General features: G+C 39.8%; 1 protein-coding gene across 2 annotated transcripts in view; it reads left to right on the top strand.

Annotated features, from left to right (window-relative positions):
* Positions 1-927: 927 nt before the first annotated feature.
* The window catches only part of LOC5567109 (programmed cell death protein 4), a 99,373-nt gene continuing 83,226 nt past the window's right edge, over positions 928-17,074 (top strand). For both annotated transcript variants that reach the window (XM_021839128.1, XM_001651439.2), the window contains exon 1: positions 928-1,707. The gene's annotated coding sequence lies outside the window, so the exon portion shown is untranslated. The remainder of the gene's footprint in view (positions 1,708-17,074) is intronic.

Below are 17,074 nucleotides of genomic sequence, written 5' to 3' on the forward strand. Positions count from 1 at the left end.
TACTGCTTTCCAATTCTCTTAAGTCTTTCGTCATTTCGTAATTAGCGCTTTAAGGTGAAGATGAATCGATGCCAAAGTTCAAATTTTCAAGAGCACGGATCTGGAGAACCAAAAATCCTTTTGAGCTGAAAACCTAATCGATTGGTCACCACCAGCTAGTGACCAATCGATTAGGTTTTCAGCTTAACCGGAAGTTTGGTTCTCCTGATTCGTGCTCTTGAAAATTTTAACTTTGGCTTCGATTCATCTTCACCTTAAGTGATAGCATTCTATATTGCACAATGTGCTATACGCATGAATCTGAACTTCAAAAAGCAGGACTCGAATTCGAGACTTGGGGTAAGTAGTCCTGAAACATCTTCTTCTTCTTCTTTCTGGCATTATGTCCCCACATCACAGAAAAAGAAGACCGTCTTCGCGAGTCTCGTCTCAGCCCATAACCTATTGGGAGTACGCAAGAAGAATGTCTGAATCGGTTGACGGTTGAAAATTTAATGAAAGAGAAAGTTTATTTCATAAAACTGAAGCTAAATAAGTACAGCTTAATTATTACGTCTTTGGTTTAATGATCTTCAACAGATATTTGCGTTTGCAAAGCTCGATTTTTACAACGCTTGTTTACTTTAGAAGTGTTCCGCATGCTACAGCATTGAGAACCACTATCGTTGAACCAAAACAACATTATGCAACGTCGGACGCACTCACACAATCACACCTTGCCCAACCCGCAATCACCCACCACCCACTTTTCCACATTCTCCTCTTCTCACACACGCAACAAAATCCAATCAAAACAACTCCATCTCACACGCACACAACTACACTCTCATATCGATGGGCAAACGTCACCCACACACGTTTGCTGCTTTCGTCGCAGTGTGCGTACCATCTCGCATCTTCCGTTCCGGCAGCAGAAGCATATCCTTTCCCGTGCCGAGCGCAACCCGACTTCAATCCATCGGCGACAGTCGAGCGAGTTGTACGTGTTTTTTCTCTACTCAGGTGTTTCCGAATCTATTGAAACAGTTTTTGCCCTGCAAAAGTATTGTGCTCAGTTCAGTGATCATCATCCGAGAGACCGAAAATCGTGTTTTGACGCGCGTGTGTGTGAAGAGGAAGGAAGAAAGAAGTGCCGAAGCGGTCTTCTTGTTTTTGTGCGGTGCGTCTTCTCACCGAAGAACCGAGAATAAAGTGTTCCTCTCCTTGTTGCGCACCCGCCTGCTGCTGCTGCTGAGCGGGGAAGAAGAAGAAAGGAAAGGTGTGCGAGCGAGTGAGTGAGTGAGGTGAAATTACGCAGTATTTTTCCCGAAAACCAGACGGACGAACGGAAAAAAAAACTCGAATCGGACAAAGTTTAGAAAGAACGAATCGTCGTGGTTGGATTTTATTTGCGGAAGTTTTTCGAGTGTGAAAAGTGTGGAAACTCCGTTTCGGGTGTCGGAATTCGCCGGTTAAGATAAGGAAAGCGTTTTGGAGTGACTTTCGCGGGAGGATTAGTTGACGAAAGTGTTTTATGTCTGTGTCAGATTGATTGAAAACGGAGTGCCGGATCAATTGGCTGCCGGAGAATCCCTTCCCAGGAACAATAACCGACAGGGCCGGCCGCTTTTGCTGTTCTGCATTCAAGGCCGGGAGGACATTTTGTTTCTGTGTGTGATCGGGAAGAAGTAACTTCTGCTGTGCGAAAAAAACAACTCAACTTGGGTGGTATGAATAGAAAGCGGTTCATATTCTTAAAAACGAAATTCAATGAGTTTACTACATTGTTGAAAACCTTTCGAACATGAGCTTTTACTACATATGTAGGGTCGTCGTAAGAGAATTCAGTGTCAATATATTTTGAACAAAGTAGGCCAAAATCGATGAATGGGTCGAAAATTAGAGTTCTTAGCCTACTTGTAGGGGACCGTTCAAATATTACGTAACGCGACAGGGGGAGGGAGGGGGTCTTACATAGTGTTATGGTCCATACAAAAAAATAAATATTTCCATACAAAAGCTGTTACGTGGGGGTGGGAGGGGGTCTAAAATTGACAAATTTTGCGTTACGTAATATTTGAATGAACCCTAGTCAGAGAACTGTCACATCTAGCATAATATGTGAAAAGGACATATTCCAAAATGTAATCAAATCTAGCGTAACATTTTAATCGGACCTAACTGCAAAATAGCATACACGGAGAAATATTTTTACCTATTTTTTGAGTTTACTTTACCCAAAATTAAGTATATCGATTATAGTTTCAACCAGGGATGCCAGGTGATTTTTTCCAATGTCTTCCACTTTAAACTTTTCAATTATCATGGTAACTTAAGGGCAACTTAAACGGTGGTCCATTTTTTGGTCCCAATTTATTCCAAATACGTCAAAATTAATAAGACCAGTAAACATAAACCAAACCGCCCGCGCATGCACCGGTGTTTTTTTTATCTGATCATTTTCAAACGTGATCACAAAAACAAACATGTTGGTGATGCTTGGAAGAAGCGAAATTCTAGCTCCGAAGGAATTCCAGGCGGAGTTCTGAACGAAATCCCAGGAGCTATTGCTATTGGAATTCCCCTGAGGAATGAATGGATAAAATACCCGGGGGAGTTCTTGGGGGACATCTTCGGAGGAATCTTTGAAATTCTTGGGGGAAAAATTCCCGGGTGAAATTCTCGGGCGAAATTTCCGGGGGAAATTCCCGAGGGAAATCCCCGGAGGAATTCCTGGAGGAAATGCCGAATAAATTTCTTAATAAAATTTGCAGACGAATTTCTGGACAAAATCCTCGAATGTATTGCTGTTGGAAAGCCCCTGAGAAATTCCTGGAGAAAGTCACCGGAAGAGTTCTTGGAGATATCTCCAGAGAAATTTTTGAAACCTCCGGAAGAATTCCTGGACGAAATCCCCGGAGGAATTGCTATGGGAATTCCCATGAGGAATTCCTGGCGAAAATCCCCGGAGAAGTGCTTGAGGATTTTCCCGGAGGAATTGTTGAAACATCCGGAGAAATTCTTGGAGAAATTCCTACTGTACATCCCCAGCGGAATTTTCTGAAGAAAATTCCCGAAGGAATTTCTCAATGAAATCCCCGAAAAAATGTCTGGGCAAAATCCCCAGAAGAATTCTTGGAGAGAAACCCCGAAGGTTTTCTGTGGGAAATCCCTGGAGGAATTGTTGGAAAAAATCCCCGAAGGTATTCCTGGAGGAAATAACCGAAGGATTTCCTGGAGGAAATCCTCGGAGAAGTTCTTGGAGGAAACACCGAAGAATTACATTGAAAAATCCTAAGAGGAAATATTGCACGAAATCCTCGGAGAAAATGCTATTGAAAATCCACTGAGGAGCTCTAGGGCTATATCCCCGAAGGAATCCCTAGAGGCGATCTCCTGAGGAAATCCCTGGAGAAAATCCAAGGAGGAATTCCTGGAAGAAATTTCCGGAGAAATTCCTGGAGCAAATCCCCAGAGAAATAACTGGAGGAAATCTCCGGATAAATCTTCTGAAAAAATCGCAGAAGGAATTTTTAGAGATAATCTTCGGAGGAATTTATTAATGAATTGGTGGTAGTTGGTCCCTAGTGATTTATCCTACCTCCGTTCTGGTCACGATCTTCAGATTATCGTGATTCGTCAACATTCGTATTGATAAAGTGGAGGGACATGGTTGAAATGGAGTTTAAAAGAAACGAATGTCAGAACAGGTATCCACCGGCGACGACAAACGGACCAACGTAATGTGGTGTAATTTGGGATTTGTGGATTGAATACTGATATTTTTTGCCAAGCATCAATATGGGTGACTTTCGAGGATAGCGAAACGTAAGAGGGGTTAGGACAAGGTTGTGGATTTACTGGGTAAATCCATCACATTGGGGTTATGACTCTGTGTCTTGTCAGGAATAGGGTCTGATTGGTATGGTAGTATGCAATAGAGTTCGGAATTGATAGACAGACTTTGAGGAAAGAAGTTTTGAACGTAAGGCAGCAGCACCTTGGATCTTAGAGGGCGCAGGTCTGGAGAGTTGGGCAGCTGTTCATACTAGGTTACATTACGTAGAAAGTGGAATCTGTTTTGCCGTGCACAAATTATGGGAAGTATTTGAAAATGTTTCCTTGTTCAGATTGGGTAACGCAAGAGAGGATTTTTAGCTCTGCGTTATATTAGGAGGATATTATAGTGCATGGTCTACTGATGACTGTGTATTTTAAGGGAGATCGAATGAAAGCTTTGTTGAGTAAAGTTACCGTTGAATTTTTGCAGTTCGTAATTGTTTTGAAATGTTTGTCGGACAATAAGAAAATTTTCTAGGGTATTTGTTTAGATGCTAATGCATTATATTGATAAATCTAATTGTTCGTATCACACGCGAAGCATAGCATAACCCAATGTATAATGAAATTAGGTTCGAAGAAAGGATTAATATTTGATCACTTAAACTTTACGCTGCAAGATATTCTTAATCGTTTTTCTTTTCTTCTGATGTACAGGAATAACTGGTATATTTAGCTAAAATAATGAACAATCATACGCATAGAGCCTACGGGTCATGCAGTTAGGATTGAAATTAAAATAATATTGCGCATTTCTTTCACACCACAGGTTTATCGCAGAAGTTTTTACATGTGCGGAGGCGTTGGTAGAGGTGCGCGATTGCGTCGAGTCGGGTCGGTGTTTTCAGCGGACTCATTTTTCGCAAATCGAAGAATGAGTGCTCTGAGGGCATCAACATGATTCGATGAGGTCCCACACTTTTATTTGCGCTTTTGCACTTGTAAATGTCTTACTAAATAGGAATACTTTGTGTTAGGGAAAGTGCAGGAGAATAAAATATAATTCATTAGAATTTTCTGAGAGAGGCAGAGTTCACATGTTACTTAGGTATTTAAAAGCAAATGAGAACCACATTAAATAATAGATAAACACTAATGATCATATTTTTATATTTTCATTTCATCGCGGTCCTCATTGCTCGAGCGGAGACGACAAAACTCGAGGTGGATAGAATCGACGCAACTACGACACGGAAAAGAAACAGATGAGAAACTATCGATACATTTATTCAACTATAAAAACCACGTTTTAACGTAATGACTTTATTTCTTCTCGTTTCAGCAATCCAACAACCAAACCATCTCTACTATCTTTTCATTTCCTCTTCGTTACATTTATAGTCCCTCTGGCACTGAATCGAATGACGCATTCCGCTTTTTATTAGCGATGTCTTTGCTGTACGTTGAGCATGGTGTCGGAGGTGATGTGCTGTGTAGAACATCGGATGTTCTACACGGCACGCTACTTCCGGCATTTTGTTTGGCGTGCGGGATAGGCAGTGCTAGTGATGATATGAAGGCCGCTATTCGGTTTAGTGCCAGAGGGACTATATCTATTTAATGTATCTGAAGCTTGTGGGACCGCTTTAATTCCGGCGCCTGCTTGTGGAAGATCCCGGTGTGCTAAACGGTATAGGACATGTTAACGGGGGAGGCTTGGTAGGTCCTCACCCAGCCCGTGTCTAGATGGGCGGATAATTGTCTGCCAGGGTGTGGATTGAGCAATTACAATTACAATAATCTTCGGAGGAATTTATTAATGAATTCTCGCGGAACATTACTAAAGGACCTATGTACAAATGAGAGATTCTCTCCTCTCTCGTTCTCTTTCGATTACAACAGTGGAATACTAAAGATTTTGGGAAGTTTTTCACTATAGATCGAAAGTCAATTTCCTTGACTAGCGTTTCATACAAAAAACGCAACAGAAGAGGTTAAAGTGACTCAGTTATTAATGAAAGAGAAAGTAAACAAAGAGAGCCTCTCAATGTTAGATAGGTCCTTTAGTAATGTTCCGCGAGAATTGCTGGACAAAATCCCCGAAGGAATTGTTATTGGAAATCCCCTGAAGAATTCCTGGAGAACATACCCGGAGCAGATCTTGATGACCCCCGGTGGAAATCTTGGTAGCAATTTCTGGAGAAATTAGCCGGAGAAATTCCTGGTGGAAATGTCCGCCTAAATTCTCCTAAAAATCCTCTAAGGAATTTCTGCAAGAATTTCATAATGAAATCCCCAGAGAATCCACGAAGAAACTTTTGAAATTTTTTTGAAGAACTCTGGAGGATTTCCCGGAGGCAATGTAGAGAATTTTCTGAAGTAACTTCAGAATAGTTCGAAGTGGACTACTAGAGGAACTTTGAATAATTCCTGTAGAATTCCGAAATAAAAATCTAGGAAGAAATACAGAGGAAATCCGAAGAAATTCCCGTTCCAAAAGAATGAAAAAAATTCAAAGAAATTCAATGAAGAACTCCGAAAAAAATCCATGAGGAATTCTGAAGAAATTTCTGGAGGGACTCCGAAGCAATTTCTGGAGGAACTGCGAAATATTCCGCATATAGAAAATCTTCGAAAAAATTCCTAAAGGAACTATTGTAAGCTCGATGCCTACAATCGCCGAATAATCGAGACGTTTCTCAATATGGCCCGATCCGTACAGGATAAAAACGACCGATTTCCACGAGAGGATAACAAAGAATGATTTTATTGTTCTACTCTAACAATTTAGCTTTGCGAAGTCTACACTGCTAAGGAAATCTACACGGATATCAGGGGTGTTCACCACTTCTGTGTTGATTTGTATAATCATGGTTATTGGATGTATGGTAGTACTGATTTTTTTTTCAAATCTTAGGTTTACAGTTCGGCCATCCTGGCATTTCTATTGCCCTCAATAGGTAATTTATCAAAGTGTTAGTAAGGTTTGGGAGCCGTTCATACTCGCGGTTACTCGAGGTTAGTATTTACAAGTAAACATGGGAAAGGACTGTGGATAGGGTAATGTTTATTAAAAACTTCTCTGTTCTACTTCGATCATTTGCGTTTCGCTACTCCTCCTGAAATTTGGAAACCTGGGTTACTCAGTAATTTGTACATTATCTGTCACTACATTTGAGTTGGATTTCTGGTACAGCTTCATGTTTGATGGATCAAAAATACCGGTGAATGGTCGATTTGAAACCTGATATTTATCAATATCGGAAATGACATACCTGTTATGATCAAGAACTTTTTTAACGACGTAGGGACCTTTATATTTTGGATTAAGTTTTCGATTTTCTCCTACTGTCGCAACATTTCGAATCAAAATCAAATCTCCAACTTGGTAAACGGTGTTAACTGTGACCTTACTATCGTAGTATCGCTTATTGTACTCTTGTAGACGTTTCACATTCCCTGAAGCATTTTGCCTGATTTCATTTAAGTTACGTTTGTCGTCATAGTTCATTTCTTCGACGAACTCGATTAAGTTTTTATCTATGCATAACTTTTGAGTTACACCGAACAAAACACGAGATGGAATATCGCCTATCGAACGATTGAAAGTGTTATTCATTAGATATTCTGCTTTGTACAAAATGTTGTCCCATTGCAACTTATGTCCATCCTGAAGTTTTGCCAAAAGAGGAATCAAGGTGCGATTATATCGTTCTATTTGACCATTGGCTTTTGGACAAGCAGTTGCCACCTGGACATGATAGAATCCGTGGTCTTGTGCAAATGATTCGAATTCCTTCGAAGTAAATGCTGACCCTCGATCGGATACTACAACTTTAGGAACCGAATACGAAAGGAAATATGACTTAAGACACTTCATCACCTCTTTAGTGTTGGTAGATTTTACAGCGTATAGCTTCAAAAACTTTGTACAACCATCACATACAGCCAAAATATGTAAATTCTTACCCTTCGTTTTCTCTAACGGACCTAGGTGGTCAATGTGAATGGTTTGAAAAGGCTTATCTGGTTTTTCATAAATATGTAAATAACCGTCGGTTTTTCTTTGCTTTGGATTGTAGCTGATACACGTGATGCACTCGCTAATATGTTTTTTCAATTTTTCTGTTAAATTCGGTATGTAGAAGTTTCGCATGATCATATCAGCCACCTTATCCACCCCAAAATGACCCAATTCATTGTGATATTTGTACATGACAGAAACTTCCATAGCTTGCGGGACAAAAAGAAGGTTTTTCTTTCCTTTAACTTTGTAGACAATCTGATCAATAATTTTAAAACCATCAGTTTTTCCCTCTTCAACGGCCCGCCTAATCTTCTGGATACTTTCATCTCGAAGCTGATTCACATATAGAGCGCTTTCTTCTATACCGAATCCACTGGGACTACCTTCCAAGGCATAAACATGTGCACGGGATAATGCATCCACGTGCTGCATTTTATCACCCCCTCGATGAACGATCTCGTAATCGAATTGCTCAATAAACAAAGCCCACCTGGAAATCTTGGGATTTAGATCTTTCTTATTTAGTGTTTGCTGTAAAGCGCTACAGTCAGTGACAATCTTGAAATGAAGTCCGACTAAATAATTCCTAAAACGTTTTAGACTGTACACTATGGCCAAGGTTTCCAACTCGAAAGAATGGAGCTTATTTTCTGCCTCTGAAGCCCTCTTGCTAAAGTACATCACCGGATGGAAGTATTTATCACCCTTTTTTCTTTGCATGAGGATTCCGCCAAATCCATAACAAGATGCATCGGTATGCAATTGTGTCTCCGCGTTAGGCGAGTATATTGCAAGAACAGGCTTTGACGCAAGGGTATTGCAAAGCGTATCGAATGATTGTTTCTGACGAGGGCCAAACAGAAAAGGCTCATCCTTTTTAAGCAAGTCATACAATGGGCTCGCAATTTTGCAAAAATTCGGAATGAATTTCCTGAAATAGCTAACCAAACCTATGAAGCGTTGTACAGCTCGTACAGAGTCTGGAAGCGGAAATTGTTTGATAGCGTTCACATGCCTGTCAGAAGGTTGGATGTTGTTGTACGTTACATCGTACCCTAGATACTCAAGTCTAGTTTTTAGAAAGTGACATTTGGACAAGTTTAGTTGGACATGATTATCCGACAAAATCCTCAATAATCTTTTCAGAACCTCAACATGTTCTTCTATGGTTTCTGTTGCCACGAGTATATCATCATAGAAAACAATAACGTTACCAGTCCTTATTAATTCAGAAAGCATTTTGTTTATGTATCTCACAAATATTTCCGGGGCATTACAATACCCAAAAGGCATACGCGTGTATTCGTATTGCCCGCTCTCAACCACAAACGAAAAATATTTGCGAGATGACTCGTCGATTTCAACATGGTGAAACCCGTTCTTAAGATCAAGAGATGTAAAATAACGCTTATTGTCCAACTTCATGATCTGGTCTTCGATTACGGGAATGGGATAATGATCACGTTCAACCAATTTGTTCAACGCACGAAAATTTACGCAGAGTCGATAAGATCCGTTTTTCTTTTTAGTCAACACTACTTTACTCGAATAAGGAGAACTGCTTTCCCTGATAACTCCGGAATCTAGAAGCTCATTAATCATCTTGTCCAACTCTTTACGTTCGAAAACAGACAACCTTTGCGGCGAGGCATGATAAATTTTATCCTCCTTAAGCTTAACTTCAAACGAGTGTTTAATCAAGGGAACTGTTGGACGTGGTCTCGAAACATATTCCGTTCGAAATAGTTCGGTTACCATCTTCATCTTAGAGAGTGTTCGTCCATCATCACCAACGTCAAGACATAATTCATTCACAACAAGATCGCTCTCACTACATACGGTTCCATACACTTCAGACATTAACTGACAATCAAAACTAACAGGCAGACATGTTTCCGTGTGTTTGGGCCGAATAATAATTTCATCAATTTTGTTCTCTTTAAGAAACTGTCGACCCACCAATCCGTTGATTTTCATCGTACCATCAGCAACTACCAAGAAATCCACCTCATAGCTTATCGAATTACAATTAATCGTAGTTTTGAATACGCCATCTGTCAAAACTGGCACGTTGTTCAGTCCTACTATCGTCAAACTATTAGCGTTTACGGCGCGTAAGATCGTTCCAGTTGGAACAAATTGTTTCTTCAAGAGACTTACCTCACTACCGGTATCAAGCAATAAGTCTACCTCGAACTGGTTTCCCACGCTCGCTGCAAACCTACCGTCTTCATCAATCTCCAAAGCGGTTGGCGTTTTCTCGCCTAATGATTCCGTCAAATGCACATCCCTTTGTCGCTGAAGCTGGCGTTGTTGATCTTGATTGGTCGGGGTACGCGGATTGCGCACCTGTCCCGCAGGTTGATTGCATTGTCCTTCCTCATGTCCAGCACGCTGGCATTTGGTACAGCGTACAACTCGTTGCGGTTGAGGGCAGTCAACCGACAGATGTCCAATCCTGTTACAGTTGAAGCATTTCCGTTTCAGCTGTGCTTCTCCTCCGCTCATTTGTAAAGCCGGATCCGGCAGCTTAGCAGCGACTCTATTGACAACTACGGCAGACTGACGTTTGCGTTTCATGTTTTTGTTGGCCTCACACAGACGAATGTGGTTCAGTAAGTCGAGACTGTTGTCAAAATGATTTGCGCAAATTTGATCGTAAATTGGATCCAGCGATAACCCTCGAACGATATACGTCACTCTTGCTTTTTCGCTCATATGAACGCGCGCTGCCATCGCTTCCACACGAAACACGAAATTTTCGTAGCTTTCATCTTTCGTTTTGACGAGATTCGATAGCGCCAGATGAACCTCCGCTTCGTTTTCACTGTCCGGGAAAACAACTTGAATTTTTTGCTGAAATTGAGTCCAATTCGCGATTCCGGTTTGTGCGCTGCGGTACCATTCTCTGGCTGCACCTTCCAAGCGACAAGAAGCATAGAGAAGCGTCGTTTGATCCGTCCAATGATACAGTGCTTTGAAATGGTTGACATTCGCGCACCATGTCTTCACATCTCTTCCACTGGAAAACGTTGGAATCAGTTTGCTGACTTCATCAGGATGTAGATGACGTTCACGTTGATCTTCCTGCAATACTGCCGTGTTTCGAGCCGACAGCAATCGTCTCATCAATTCCACCAACTCCTGATCGACACGTGTGCTGGCGTTGCCGTGTGTACCGTCACAAAATGGCTGACAGCGATTTCGTCTCCGCTGTGCCAGTTCGTCCTCTTCGAAACCGTGAAATTCCTCGTCGTCCGACATTTACGTTTGCGTCTTTACGTTTTACGTAATCACTCGCGGATTTATCCCACTTCTGATAAAATTGTAAGCTCGATGCCTACAATCGCCGAATAATCGAGACGTTTCTCAATATGGCCCGATCCGTACAGGATAAAAACGACCGATTTCCACGAGAGGATAACAAAGAATGATTTTATTGTTCTACTCTAACAATTTAGCTTTGCGAAGTCTACACTGCTAAGGAAATCTACACGGATATCAGGGGTGTTCACCACTTCTGTGTTGATTTGTATAATCATGGTTATTGGATGTATGGTAGTACTGATTTTTTTTTCAAATCTTAGGTTTACACTATGGAGATAATCTCGGAGGAACTCTGGAAAATACCCTGGAGGATCTCTGAAGGAAATCCTGAAAGAGCTCCAAGAAATGTATGCAGGAAATCCTATGAATTTCTGAAGGAACACTGAAAGAATTCCGTGAGAATCCATGGAAAAACCCGTAGGAGTTATCGGTGGAGCTTCGAAAGTATTCCCGTAGTAACTACTATAGAATTCTCGGACAAACTTTGAAGAAGTTTCAGATGGACCTCCGAAAGAATTCCCACCAAGTATTCTGAAAAAAAAAAATCCTGAGGGCTCTTTCCTAGAGAAACTGCGAAGTTAATTCTGAAGAAACTACGAAGAAATTCTGAAGACGTCTCCGGTGGTGCAAATCTCCAGAGAAATTTCTGGAGGAAATCTCCGGATTAATTCTTAAAAAAAACCTTTGAGGGAATTTCTGGAGAAAATACCCTGATGAATTTCTTAATGAAATCTCCGGAGAAAGTGCTGGACGAAATCTATGGAGGAATTGATTTTGGAATTCTTGCTAGAGGAATCACTAGAAGAAATCCGGGAGATAATTTTCGGAGGAATTCCTGGACGAAATCTCAGTAGGAAACTCTGGAGGATATCTCCGGAAGAATTACTGGATGAAATACCCCGGAAAAAAATCTCCGAATGAATTTCAGGAGAAAGCCCCGGAGGAAGCAAAAAAGCAAATCGCCAGAGGAAAAAAACTCTAGAGGAGTTCCTAGGAGAAATCCCCTATGGCATTCTTGGAGGAAATCTCCTGATTAATTAGCAAAAATATTTCTGCGGGATTTTCACTAGGATTGTTACAATTAGGTTCATTCCAAAGTATCTAGAGTACTCCACAGATTCCTTTGGAACATACCTAAGAGTATTCCCAAACAAATCTGAAATAATATCATAGAAATTTATTAAGGATTTTTTTGCAGATATTTTTTGAAATATTGTGAAACAATTGGTGAAGGAATTCTTAAGAAGTTTCCGAAGAAACCAGTGGAAAAAATCTTGACAGTTTTTCGGGATAACTGTCAAGATTTTTTCCACTGGTTTCTTCGGAAACTTCTTGGGATAATTTAAGAAGCAACGATTGTAGCAATCTCAGAAAAAATCATATATGTATATTTTTTATGAATTTGTAAAAAAAAAATACACGAGAATCATTGAAACAGATCATAGAAAAAATGATTGTAGGAATCCCTGAATTCCTTTGATGAACCTCTGGAATTATATTTAAATGCATTACTAAAATGTTTTTACAAATCTCTGCAAGAGTTAATAGAAGAAATTCTGGAAGAATCCTTGACCGAATTGTCAGATAAATATCTAAAAAAATCAATGGAATTCAGAGAGGGATAGCTAAAGATAGAGCATCTCTGTAATTTTCAACCTCACATATTTTTTTAAATCTAGGAATTGTTAAAATGCCAATAACTTAAAATTGTCTTCCAAATGTCTTCACAAATTGTGAAAAGTCTTCCAAAAATCTTCCGTCTTCCAAATGTATTCCACACTACTCAAATGTCTTTCAATGGAAGACATGTCTTCCAACCTGGCATCCCTGGTTTCAACCCAAAATCTCTTGGTTTTCTCTTTCTCCCACACGAATGTTGTCAAAAATAGAGAGAGCTGCATCTACCCAATGGGGGTACTTTGGCCCAATAAGCCAAATTTGGGTAAATGCAACTTTTCTTATGTTTTGGCCGAAAGAACTCAATTTTGCGTTAAATCAACCCAAAATTGAGTATATTTTTCTAATGGAATTAAAGCCAAACTACCTAGTGGGGACCTTAGAAATTTAGCCAAAATTGAGTTATTGGGCTCAACTACGGAATTGCGTTGAAACAACCCAAAATTGAGTTGAATTCCGTCTCCGTGTAGCATACATCTCAATGGTTGCTCCTCCGTGTTTGATTGGAATTGGTAAACATTGCACTTCGATCCAAATGAATATGGGATGGGACTTTTGGCTTACTCTCAAAGTGTACATCTTAGCCGCTCCCATATTATTAATCAATTAAGGCGCCGCCCAAGCCCTTACAGTTAGTTGGGATGGGGAAGGAATGTTAGTGTGTAATGATTGTTGCTTCTAGAGACCGAAAGTACCTCCACAATCACTACGGAAAGGGTGTTATTAGTGAGAGAAGAAAAAATATTTGGAAGTCACCTTTGGTCAGTGATGCGTTCCATAGATAAGGAGAAAAAATACGGCTCCTTATTTCGTTTTGCATTTTTGTCCAGTTGTGAAAAGATATTGGTAAAAGATAATACTATGTTCAGACTACGGAGGTATCATGAAACATCATGATACAAGCGGTTTTCGTGATACTAGGCCAATATAATGTTTCTGGGACGTGATATTTCCATACATTTTTGACAGCTTCAAAGATATCTTCTGAACGTAATAGTTTAAATATCATTATGTATGTTTGTTTTCATTCATGTTCTGATTTGTTTTCACTCGAAACGCCAGCAGCTGGAACAATTGATCCAGTTAAAAGGTGAATCTAGAGCTTTTGAGATTACTATGATTATGATTTTATTTCTAAAAAAATGTCTCGAGAACCTAATTTGGTAATTCCTTCAGCGTTTCCTCTAAAATTTGTTCTGTGAATTATTTTAGGGCATTTCAGCGAATAACGCTAGAAGTTCCTCAGTTACTTTATTGATTCCTGTAAAGAATTACACCAAAAGGTCTTCAGGGAATTAGTCCCATTTTTTTTTTAGGAAAGAGTCCTGCATGATCTTCTCTAAGGAATTTGTCGAAAAGTTCCTCCAAAAATTTGGAAAATTCGAAAAAAAATCGGAATTATAAGAATTTGCTTATAAATTTGTTGGAAATTCCCCTAAAATTTCGTACAAGAATTCGTCTGAGAATTTCTTTAGGTACAAACCCCCAGAGGAAACCACATAATGGTTCGGAGTAACTTTTGAAGGAATTTCTAGAGCAACTTCCGTAGGAACCACTAGTTGTACTTTCGAAGAAACACATAAAGGAACTTCTACAGGAACGGAGAACACTTAGTGAAACCGCCGAAGAAACTCTTTGGCCAAGTTCCGGAGAAAATCCTAGAGTCCTAGGCTAGAGATACTTGCGGAACATTTTAAGCATTTATTTTGGTATAGTACAACATTTGGTTTTTCATTTATTCATAGGTATTCCACTAAGCAGCTCCAAGATTTATTATCATCTTGAGCAACTGGATAAACTTCCGTATTCCTAGCATAACTTCAGGAAGAACTTTTTAGGTAACTTCTGGAAGAACTCTCATAGGAACTTCGGGAGTAAAGCCTGGGAAAAAATTCAGCGAAACTCTGAAGAAAACTTTCAGAAGAACTTTGAGAGGAACTTTCAGAAGAAATCTTGAAGAAAATTCCAGAGGAATCTCAGCATTGGGAATATTTATGCTAAAATTTCTTCGCGAACTTCTAAAGCAACTCTCAGGGGAACTTCCAGATAAATTCGTTGTGGAACACAAAGGGATTTCCGAAGGAACTTCTAAAAGAACTTCAGGAGAGTTTCCTAGCGGAACTGCCATAGAAGATCCTAAAGAAACTTCTGGTAGTGGTTAGAACACACGCCTCTCACTGAACTAGCCCAGCGCTAAAAATCTCGTTAATGAAGATAGAAAAAAAAAGCAGAAAGGGGCATCCGAAATCACTCGTAAAGAAGTTTCCGGAGGAACTTGTGAAGAAATTCCTACAGAAACCGTGAAAGGAACTATTACAAGAAATATGAGAGACACTTCCGGAAGAACTTTTATCTTTCCGGGAGAGCTTAGAGAGAAACATCCGGAAAATCCTGTAGATAAACTGTTGGGATAAACTCTACCGCAACTTACAGAAGAACCCTCCGGAAGCACTCCTAGTGGATCTTTCGGGGAACTCCTATAGAAGATCTTTTAATTGAATTTCTATAGGAACTTCCACATTAACTTCCGGAAGAAATCCTACAAGAACTTCTGAATGAACTTCTGCAGGAACTTCCGGAGGAAATATCAGTGAAACTCCCTCAGGTACTTCCGGAGCAACTCATACTACAGAAGCTTCCGAAAGAATTCTAACAAGAATTCCCGGAAGAGCTTCTACGGGAACTTCCAATGGAACTCCTACGGGAACTTCCAATGGAACTCCTACATGAACTTCCGGAGGTACTCCAACAGCAACTTCTGGAGGAACTCATACAGAAAATTTTGGAGGAACTATTACAGGAACCTCTGCAGTAACTTCTTGAAGAACTCCTTCAAGAACTTTCGAATGAACTCCTACTAGAATTTCTGGTAGAACTCATGGAGAAACTCTGGACGATCTTCTGGAACTTCCGAAGGAACTCCCTCGGGAACTTCCAGAGGATCTCCGACAGGAAATTCCAGAAGAACACATACAGGAACTTCCATAAAAACTTCTACTTGAACTCTTACTGGATATTCCGGAGAAACTTCTATCCAGAGGAAAGTTCCATGAAGTTTACATGAATTTCGTCATACAACTGTGAAATCAGATAAGAAGAGGAAGGAGTAACACCATTATATCAGCTATCAAACAATATCATCATAATATCCAGTGTGAACGGGCTTCGTGATGCAGTTATATCACGTTGCTTGTATCATGATACACCTCCGTAGTCTGATTGTGGAGATGCGAGGTATTCTCGGTCTCTAGAAGCTACAATCATTACACCCTAACATTCCTTCCCCATCCCAACTGACTGAAAGGACTTGGCCGGCGTCGTTATTGATCAATAATATTAGATCTGCTAAAAGTGCACTCCTAGAGTTAGCGGAAACTCCCATCCCTTATTCATTTGGATCGCAGTGCAATTGTTACCAGTTCCGATCAATCACGGAGTAGCAACCATTGACATGTACAGTCAGTCTATGCTATGCTATGCTTTTTAAGAGTTCTTCCAGGAATTCCTCCATAAAAGCGACCAACGATTCTTCGTTAGACTCATCCAGATTTTATTTTCTTGAACTTTCATGTCGTCCACGAATTACTATATATAGTAATTCTTCCAGATATTTCTTAAGTAGTTTTCCAAATAAAATCTTCATGGATTCTTTCAAATTTTATTTGAAGGGTTTACACCGGCAAATACTACCGCATTCATTCCGATCATTACTATACAAATTTCTTCCAAAATTACGTTCGATGTTTTTCACGAAGTTCCTTCAGAAAATCCTACATAATATTATACAGGGATTGATTATTTGTCTAGAAAACCCACAATGTCTTTCTTACGAATTGAAGAGCTCTTTCAAAAATCCTTTCAGAAGTTCGTCATAAATTTCGACAGACGTTTTATCATAGATCAAAATAGGATTTGTTTTAGAAATGACTCCAGGATTTTATAAAAATTATCTCCAACTATTTCTAAAAATAATCTGACAATTCTCTGGAGATATCCCTGAAAACATTGCTATGTGAATTCTTTGAGTATTCCCTTGGAAAACTTCTCAAAAATATAAGTCTCCGGAGTAATTTCTGAAGTTATCCTTAGAAAAAATCCTAGTTGAACTCTTGAAAAATCCTGAATGACAGTGCGATATGACATTCGTTCAGTAATTCTGTAAGGAATAATTTCAAAACATTTAGTTGAATTGCTGCGAAACTTCCTTCAGAGGTTTGTCCAAGGATTTCTTCGAGTTATTTTTCCGGTAATTCTCCGCAAAATTTCTCCATTTCGTGCCTAAAG

This window comes from Aedes aegypti, chromosome 1, assembly GCF_002204515.2.
Source record: "Aedes aegypti strain LVP_AGWG chromosome 1, AaegL5.0 Primary Assembly, whole genome shotgun sequence".
In the NCBI taxonomy this organism is placed as follows: Eukaryota; Metazoa; Arthropoda; class Insecta; order Diptera; family Culicidae; genus Aedes; species Aedes aegypti.